General features: G+C 34.4%; 1 non-coding gene across 1 annotated transcript; it reads left to right on the top strand.

The window, feature by feature from the left end:
* The first annotated feature begins 9,177 nt into the window (after positions 1-9,177).
* Positions 9,178-9,323, top strand: LOC116872442. Its single transcript, XR_004383646.1, has one exon. It is a non-coding gene; the product is annotated as a U4 spliceosomal RNA (small nuclear RNA).
* The last annotated feature ends 1,095 nt before the right edge of the window (positions 9,324-10,418 follow it).

The raw sequence follows: 10,418 nt of genomic DNA, 5'->3' as shown, positions 1-10,418 counted from the left end.
CACTTTTTAGATATATATATATATATATATATATATATATATATTTTTGTTTTTACAAATATTTAATTATATATATATATGACGTGATATATACACACACACACACACACACACACATATATATATATAATGGAATATTAGGGAGACATCAAAAAGAGGTATCTTGTTATTTGCAATGATGTGGATGTAACTAGAGGGTATTATGCTAAGAGAAATAAGTCAATCAGAAAAAGACAATTATCACATGATCTCACTGACATGTGGAATTTGAGAAACAAGGCAGAGGATCATAGAGGAAGGGAGGGAAAAATGAAACAAGATTGGACCAGAGAGGGAGACAAACTATAAGAGATTCTAAATCTCGGGAAACAAACTGAGGGTTATTGGAGCGGAGATGGGTGGGAGAAATGGGGTGGCTTGGTGATGGACACTGGGGAAAGTATGTGCTATGGTAAGCACTGTGAATTGCGTAAGACTGATGATTCACAGATCTGCACCCCTGAAGCAAATAGTACATTATATGTTAAAAAAGAAAAGAAAAGAAAAGAAATGTATTAATTAGATTGAGCACTCCATCTTACTATGGAAGGGATAAATGAGGGATGGAAAGAAAATAGAAACTTTGCTAGTGGCAGACTTTTCCCATAGAAGGAATCACTGGAAATAGTGAACACTTATTTCTCCTAATTTTCTCTATTTCTTGCCTTTACTGCAGTATGCATTCAGTATTCAACTAACTGGGGATATTATTAGGAAAGATATGCTATATTCTGCACTTTTGGAAAAAAGAAAAGTACAAGTTTTGCCAGCCATCATATACTTCTGCTATCCATATCCAAACAAACATGTCACTGATAACTCTCTTCATTAATTATTTGGGATATATTTTTTTTAAATCTAGTTTTTCTTCATGATTCAGTCTTCTGCTTGCTCTACCTATGTCCCTCTCTCAAAACAATTTTTATAATGTACAATTTTTGTTACATAATTTATTTTATTACATTTGCTTAAAATCTCTACATGGATGACTCCTACTTAACCTCTAAAAATTCTGAACATGCAAATGCATGTCTGAAACTGTTTGCCAATAATAAGTGTATATATCCTGCTAGACTATAATTCAACCTGTTAAAAACTAAATGAATTGCTTTCTTTTCTAAATAGATGTGTTCTTTCATTTTTTAATGTCTTTCATTTTCCAATAAGAAATTCAATGATTCATCAAGCCATCATTTTTCAAAGTGTTCAAACCAAAAAACTTGATATCATTGTTCAGTCCCTCTCCTCTTCAATATTATTTTCTCAATCGCAGTGATATCTTATTTTGTCTCTGAAATGTCACACTTAATTTCAAGCTCCTTACTGCCTTTATTGCAAATGTTGCACATTCTATATATCTTCTCAGTATTCTTCACTTGGATAATTGTTAAAGTCCTAACTGTTCCTCTACAGCCTTGAAAATTAGCCTTGCTAGTTCATTTTTAATACCGCTGGCAAAATCCAATTAGCCCACTTGCATATTTGAAATCTCTATTGCCTATGGAATACAGCCTACATTTCTAAAACCATCATTTCACTATCAGGCCAAATTGCTACTTCCTATATGTGAAATATATTTCTCAATAGCTTACAAATGCATCTTCCTTTTACTTTTCACATTTGTGGAATCTAAACCATGTAAAACTTATTTATTTATTGAAAGTAAATATTGCTTTTCTCATAGGTTATGCACTAACTATTCATTTCTCCCCAAACTGCATGTCTTCGAGTATTACAACATAATCTGCATTGTGATGGTATTTGAAGATGGAGGCTTTGGGAATTGATAAGGTCATGAAGGTGGAGCCTTCATAGAGGGGATTAGTGCCTTCATAAAAGAGACCCCAGAGAGTTTTCTCATCCTTTTCACCATGGGAAGACACAACAAGAGGACACACATCTATAAACCAGGAAGCAGACCCTTTAGACACTGAATCTGCTGGTGCCTTGATCTCAAATTTCCTCCAGACTCCACAAATGTGAGAAATACATTTCTGTTGTATATAAGCCACCCATTGCATGGCATTTGGTCATAGCAGCCTGAACAAACTAAGAAAACATATCACACTTTCTTATATTTAGGCAAATCTTCAAGTTTTCATATGGCACTTTATAAAGGTTAACTTAGAATTTCTAAAATTAGTTTTCCTTCATAATTCAATATTTTAGTGGATTTTACTCACTTAAAAACATCACATCACATCTAAGGTTTTTAAATGGAGGGTACTATACTAAATGAAATCAATCAATCAATCAGAGAAAGACAATTATCATACAGTTTCACTCATATATGGAATATAAAGAATAGCCCAGAGGATCACAGGGCACAGGAGGGAAAACTGAATAGGAAGAAATCAGAGAGGGAGACAAACCACGAGATACTCTTGACCCTGGGAAACAAACAGGGTTGTGGAAAGGGAGGTGGGCTGGGGGAGTGGGGGAACTGGGTGATGGGCATTAAGAAGGGCATGTGTGGTGATGGGAAATGGATGTTATACATAACTGATGAATCATTGAACACTGCATCAAAAACTAATGATGTACTATCTGTTGGCTAATTAAATTTAAATAAAAAATAAGTTGCATTCTTCACAGAGGGGAAAAATGTCTTTTCTTGTCAGGTTTAAAATGACCTGGGTCACAGGGATTATGAGCTTCTGAGCTCAAATATAAATTACCTTATACATTTGGGCTACAAAGTTACAAAAATGTTACAATGAGATTGCTGTAACTGGTCAAGAACTCTGGAAATTTTAATCCTTGTTCTGTCACAAAGCTGCTTTGTGACCTTGGCAAGTTAATCTAAGTCTGTATTTTTATAGAAGAGATCTCTGTTGTACCTAGGCACTGTGATAAACATGTCATCACAATACAGTGTAATGCACAAGGAAAATTAAAGATCCTCAGAATATATGATCTGAAAGAGAACATGAGACAGTATCCAGTTTATACTTTGAACCTCAAACAGTAGTACACATAAAGTACAAGTCAAATCATGTCAGATTCAATGCCAGCTGTGGATGCAGTCTTAGGCAAGAAACATCTATTTTAAAATTTTAATAAAATGTATTTTCTGCACAACTTGATCATTAATTATAAAATCTTAGCAATATTCAATTATATGTGGTGTTTACTCATTTTTCCTTGTGTTTTTAAACTCTATTTTACATGCATCCAATAGAATGTTATGTCTTTGGAGACAGATCATTAAATGCACAGTTCCTCAATGTTTTCTTCAAAAATCCGATTTAAGACCTTACCTGTCTTATATTTTCCCAATAATAGCTAAGATTTTGCCTTCATTTACACTAGAGCTCCAATCACAAACACGCTGGTTTATATCTGATCATAGCAAACACACTGAGTTCAGAAAGACTTAGATTTTGTTCTCAGGTGTGTAGGTCTTGAAGAAATTACATCTTAGAGCAGTTGTATTGAATTCACACTCATATAGCCGCATTCGGCATCCGGTATTCCTAAAAGGCTGTTTTTACTTAACCAATATGTTATTTTGTCAACTTTCACATGTGTGTTTTCTTTATAATTCTACACCATAGGCCTTATGCTAAATATTTTAAGCATCCACTTGATTATAAAGGAATATTATGGTTTAGAGGAATTTGTTAATTTTGAAAAAAAAAGTGCTAGCCAATATAGGGAAAAATTCCTTGCTGGGCAAAACACTCACTAGATGTCAATTACACTTGTTTGGCATTTGAAAACTGACCATTGCACAATTTGGATTTGTGAGAGAATGACAGTATTGGTAACAATTCTGGATTAAAAGCTGACTTCACTTATTTATGAACTATGGGTACATTTTGAGAATTTAAGGAAATATATGAACTTACCAAGCCTGAACTACATAAAATTCCTATTAAGGAAATTCTTGGTCTTCTGTACACTTACTACTTAAATGATTCACTCACACACAAAGCCCTCTTTAACTTCTGCTTTATCAGGATATAATACATATATAATACAATATCTATATTAAGTAGGGAGTAAGTTTTGACAAATACACTCACTTGAAAGATTAGTATTCTTATAGGTTTCAGGATATTTCCATAGACTTGAAAATACCCTCCTGCTCCATTTGTAGTCAATGTCATAACCGTGCCTTGCCTGGGAGGTGTTTTAGCATTTATTTAATATCTGTTTTTTGTCAGTCTAGATTAGTTTTATCTGTGTTAGCATTTGTTTAGCTTGTTGAATCTGTAGGTTTATGATTTTCACCTCATAAGGGATTTTAGCCATCAATTGTGTCAGTAATCATTAGTTTCATCATCAGTTTTATTTTACAAATGAGGATATTAAGATTCCAAATGTTTAAGGGATTTGGTTTGGAATCTATGATTGGTCAGAATCAAAGTCAATCTCAGTAGCTCATTCTTCTAACTCCTTGACCTAGCGTTCCTCATCTTGATTACATTTTATAGGTCACAAACAATGACAAAGTAATATGATGAAAATTACAGTCATAATTTCTCCCTATATTATTCTGAATATTTAGGAAGGAGAGTAAAATTTTGTGCTCTTCTCCACTCTATATTTTTAAGAAAATTTCTTCATCTACCAAACTTACATATTAAATATATATTGAAATTGTTTATTATTTACTAACCATAAGCATTTGATTCTATCAATTTGGATGATACTTGGTGCTAGTCATGATTAACACACAGGTTTTCTTCATTGATGCTATGAGAATAGCCACTAATGTATAGTCCTGAAAATGGTCACATATTTTAAATCAGGCACACCACAACTGCCTGTTGTTACATTTATTTCTTTGTCAGAATGAGAGAGAGCACAAGCAGGGGAAGTGGCAGACAGAAGGAGAATCAAGCAAGGAACTGAGCAAGGAACTCAATGGGGGACTGGATCCCAGCACCCTGGGATCATGACCTTAGATGGAGGCAGACACTAAACCAATTGATCCACTCAAGGATCCCTTGTTACACGTTTTAAAAATGTATCAAATAATTGCTTTTTTTGCCAAAGCTTATGCTTTTTAAATTAATAATAAGATATATTCCCTTAGTTCTTTTATCAGAATTACAGCCAAGGAAAAGACAATTTTGTGTAGATCAAACTTGATTTCAAAAATTTATTCATATCTTAAAATCAGAATATATCCTGACAAATATTTAAAAATATGCTAAGACTGAAAATAATAAATAGAAAGAGGAAATTCTGAATATGACAATGTGCAAAAGAACATATTAAAATCATACTAACTACTAGATATCAAATAAATAACACTGAAATAGTGGAGAAAAAGATTTTGAGCTTGTAGTTTGTAATACCTTATTAAGAAGGGTAAGGCATTTTCTCCTCACTGATCCCCTTTTTCTTGTATGGCTAAATATTCTTCCGCTCTTCCTTCATCTGGGCACCAAAACGGAGTTTGAAGTAAAATATATTAACCATATTTTAAACTATTTAAACAATTTATATTTATTTTCAACTTTACTTATTGTGGGATGCCTGGGTGGCTCAGTCAAGTATCTGCCTTCAGCTCAGATTATGATCCCAGGGTCCTGGGATAGAGTCCCACATCAGGCTCCTTGCTCAGCAGGGAACCTGCTTCTCCCTCTGCCTGCTCTGCCTGTTTCTCTCTGTGCTTCTGCTCTCTCTGACAAATAAATAAGTACAAAATCTTAAAAAAAAAAAAAAACAACTTTACTTATTGAGATTCTAATATATACCATGGCATTCACTGGGTTCAGACATAGAGAAAAGAGCAAATCTCACAGAACACTCATGATGATATATTTCATGAAGGAAACACACAGAAAATTAGAATAAAAGCAAATGATCAAATTATACATTTTGAGTGGAAGAACAGAAAGCTGAGACCTGAAAAATGAGTATGAATTAACCAGGTGAAGAGTGGAGACAAATACGTTCCAGGTGGTGACTTTTCTCCAAATGTACATCTACAGAAGAATTAACTACTTGGTCATGAAGAGTATCACTCTTCTCCCAGAAAAAATGGGCATTCACTTGGAAATGACAACTACAAATAAACATACTTATCTGAAACTTAAGAGATTTATGAGGAAAAATAAAGGGGCCCATAAAGCAATTAGGGAAGGGATTTCTGAGGTGTGGTCTGTAGTAATAATGTGAATGGGGGAAAAAAAGAAAAATGCATTTTAAAAAAGTAGGAGTAATCAACTCTGTAGAAGGTTGTAAAATGAGGAGAGAAAAACACATATTAGACTTAGGAACTTGGAATGTTAGAAAATGTTAGTGAGAACAGCTTTGTTCAACGATATATGCCAAATTATGATTGGGATAGACTGAGTGTTAGAAGCAAGGTGGTGGAGTAGAGATATTGTGGGACAACACTCTTTCAGACAGTTTCTGTGCTGGGAGAGTAAACGATGGGCAGGAACCAGATATTGGGTCAGGACAGTTTTAGCTTGCTTTACAAGGAGGTATATCATTGCACACTTACAAAGCTGATAGACTGACCCCATAGAAAGGAGGGTTGAAGGTGCAAGAGCAGGGGTGAATAATTAATGAAAGTCAGTCATAAAATGGTGGAAAGAACACAAGTGGAGGGTTTGATCTTGTATAAGAGGAGAAAAGAAGTGGGTAATTAAGGCAAATTTGTAGACTTGGTAATGGATTAAGTAGTGATGACTGTTTGATGAATGGCTTTTACTCTACAAATGTGAGGCAAGGTCACGACAAAGCAAGTTTGGCAATTTTTGTAAAGAAATTATGAAACAACTGCAAAGAGTAGTTTTTTTCCCCCTCCCTTTAGCTATACTAAATGGGGGACTTTTACATTTCAGATAATAACAGCTGTCCATAATTATTATGGCCTTGAAAATTGTGTATGAAGAGGGAAGATAGAAGAGAATATTGGGAACAACTTTAGATATGTACTCTCCTTTGCAAAACCAAGTAATGCCAGAATTATTGAACTTCATTGTAATTGTTTTTGTCTTATTTTACCTTTTTTTCATTTCCTTTGTAATTTTGTTGCAAAAAAAAGTGCACTTGGGCGCTATGTGCACACACACACACATACACACACACACACACACACACACAAACACAGTAGGACCACTGCATATAAGGAAGAGAATTTCCATTAGACTACTGATATTTGCAGGCAGTTATTCCCCACCAATAGAAACAATAATAAGGATAATGTTATAGTGAATACCTTATACTCTTGGATTCGTTATTCTTAAAATGATCATTAGGTACTGCAACTTTTCATGCCCATGTTTCTGTGCTTTTTCCGTCCATACTGTCTCTTATAAAAACAACAGCATGCTGTGCTTTGTATTATCCCATTGGTGCCCACAGTTGTTTCGTCAACTGTTCACTATTGGCCTTTCTCATGGATATTTTTGGCCTAAAAATAATGAACAGGTGGTGTGGAGGTAAGAAGCCATGTGGGTGTTAATGTGGTATTGCTTTCTGTAGAACAAGAGGAAGCATTTTCAGAATTTCAGGCTGCCAATATACTTAGTTGGCACCTGCTGTCTAAACTGGAACACCATTTTGAGAGCAGGACTGTTGCCATCACAACAGATGGTTATGGGTATTGACAGCCAAGTGATCATGTATGTACATCAGTTGTGGGTGTTGAAAGCAAGCTGCTCATTTAAGAAGGTCAAACAGCAGTCTGTCCAGAGCTTTCACAAATAATATTAAGAGGGTTAGCTGTCTAGTTCTCATATTCTATTAATTATCTTCTTCCTTATTCTCTTATACAACTACTTAGATAACTCAGGCTGAGAATTTTATATTGCAATCAACAGAACTTGGTGGCATAGCAGATGCCCTGAATCTGGAATAAGTAAAACGATTTACTTTGATAGCCAAAAAACCAAAAAGGCTTAAATGTCACATAAAATGAGAGGTAGTTGTGGGTAAATTATGTGTAATATATTCTTTTAAAATAGGATGCTTGGTCTAGTATTTTTATTCTTAAACAGCTCTCAAGGTTCCACTAAACTGGCCTGGCTTATTATTTATCAATTTTGGAAAATCAGCACATTATAGATCCTGTGAAAGATCTATAGAGCATTGTTTCAGCCCTTTTTCTGCACTAAATAAGCTAAATTCAAATACTACTAATCTACAATGGTATATATTAAGTCATCTAATTTCAAATGGATTTTCAAAAATATTATAAGACATACACAACATATATGCCCTCCAATAACTTAGATCCAAGTTTCTTTAACCAACACTATTTTTATGAAAGGATAAATGAATGCTTAGTAGTATGTGTGCCAGTCTGTAAGATGTTTTCCTCTCTAGTTACCCCAAATTCTACCACCCATGACCTTGTTGCATTTCCTCTCTCTGAGTACTGGAAGCACCTGTTGCTTAGTCTAACCAGTAGACAATGACAAAGGTGATGTCATATTTCCTTCAACATTGTATTACATAATTTGCAACTTGCTAGTGACTTGCTTTATTATCTTTTTGTTTTTCATGTTTTTAGAATGCAAATGGCCCCAGTTGAGAGGTCCATGTGATCAGGAATTGAAGTTACCTCTGTCCAACAGCCAGCTAGGAAGTGGGGAGAAGGTCCTGCTGATAGCTAGCAAAACAACGAGTCCTGCACTCCTGAAGACTTCAACCAACTGAATCCTGCCAGTTCACCATGTTAGGTTGGAAGCTGATCTTTCTTTAGAATAGCCTTAAAGGAGCTCCCAGCTTTGGCTGATACCTTGATTATAGACATCGGAGATACAGAAGCAGAGTACCAAAATGTGTGTTTATTTAAACCATGAAATTTGTGGTAATTCATTATGCAGAAATTTGCAACTAATATATTGTTCATTAATAAATTAATGACATTTTCAGGTAATGAATGTACTCTATGGACTAGCAATGGCAAAGGGAATTACGTAGAGGAGATTGTCTTTAAAATGATAAAGTAGGTGATGTCTGACTCTAGAAGACAGAAGAAAGTAGGATCCATAAAGAAATATCATGAATGTTAGGGAGAATGCTGGTATGGAGATAAAAATGAAAATTTCTGCCCCAAATGACTCCATGCTTTTGTCAATTTTCTTATCTTTGAATTACGATCAATTTTCAGAGTTATTGGTATGTAGTAGACTCTCAATAAATTTTAAAAATAGTTGCAGAAAAAGCTTTGCGCAGTGCCAGTATCGTAGCCAATGAGGTTTATCCAAGACGCAATTATTGCTAATTGAAAAATAGTTGCAGAATAATGGAAAACTGGCAGTATACTCATGTATATATTATTTTGCAATTATTTATGAGATTTATGATTTAGGAATTCATATATATATACACATATGTGTATGAAGTATATAATATATATGTAAATAAATTAAAATACATAAATATACATAAAAGTGTGTGTGTGTGCAGTTTTTGAATTAAATGTAACACTGGAGGTTACCCTACTTTTTTTTTTTTTTAAGATTTTGTTTATTTATTTGACAGAGAGTGATCACAAGTAGATAGGCAGAGAGAGAGGGGGAGGCAGGCTCCCTGCAGAGCAGAGAGACCAGTGCTCACCCTGATCCCAGGACTCCAAGATCATGACCTCAGCCGAAGGCAGAGGCTTAATCCACTGAGCCACCCATGTGCCCTGAGGTTATCCTATTTTGTATCCCACTATGCTATTTCATTTGAAAATCAGAAGGGCTTTTTAAAATAATTTGTTTTGAGTACAGTAGAAATAAAAGATTTTGTGTTCTAGGAAAGCAGGGACCAATGGCAGTTAATGTTTCTTGAAAGGAGATGGATAGAATAAATCATAGTGCAGGTAGAAGTATTGTGCTTTAATTAAAGGGACAAACACTTCCTTGTTGCAGAGGGAAGGGAGGAGAACTGAGGTTATCAATATGAGTATGAGAACTTTGGGGAATTCCTTTATTATTCATTTTATTGGTTCTTTTACATACGAAGTACACAAATTTATAGGGAGGAAAGGAAAGAAAAGGATCTAGTTTGAAATGACTTGAAGTCGTTACGAACAGTAGACAAAATAAAAGTATCTTGAGGATCATAAAAAAAGGTGATTAAGAACTAGTTGTTATTAGTGTTTACGAATGTATGGTATAGTACTACCTATTTGGCTTTTTCCATCAGCATTGGATTGTACAATGACAGGTTTAGAGAAGTTAAGTAGAGTTATTTTAAACATAAATTGGTATTTCTTGGAAAGTTAAAAATGAAAGAAGGGCAAGGAAATTAAAATAATGAAAAAGAAATGTTCATGAATACCACTTGTACATAAAGAAAGGCTTAGCATGTGATGATAAAAGGCTATGGTTAGAGATTAAGATATTTAAACACTACAGGATGTTTTAGTTCCATGATCCAGCATGTGACTATAGGATAAATGACCAAAAAGAAAG

This window comes from Lontra canadensis, unplaced genomic scaffold (assembly GCF_010015895.1).
Source record: "Lontra canadensis isolate GAN:19392208 unplaced genomic scaffold, GSC_riverotter_1.0 scaffold29, whole genome shotgun sequence".
Lineage (NCBI taxonomy): Eukaryota > Metazoa > Chordata > Mammalia > Carnivora > Mustelidae > Lontra > Lontra canadensis.
This window is presented reverse-complemented; position numbering and strand designations above follow the sequence as displayed.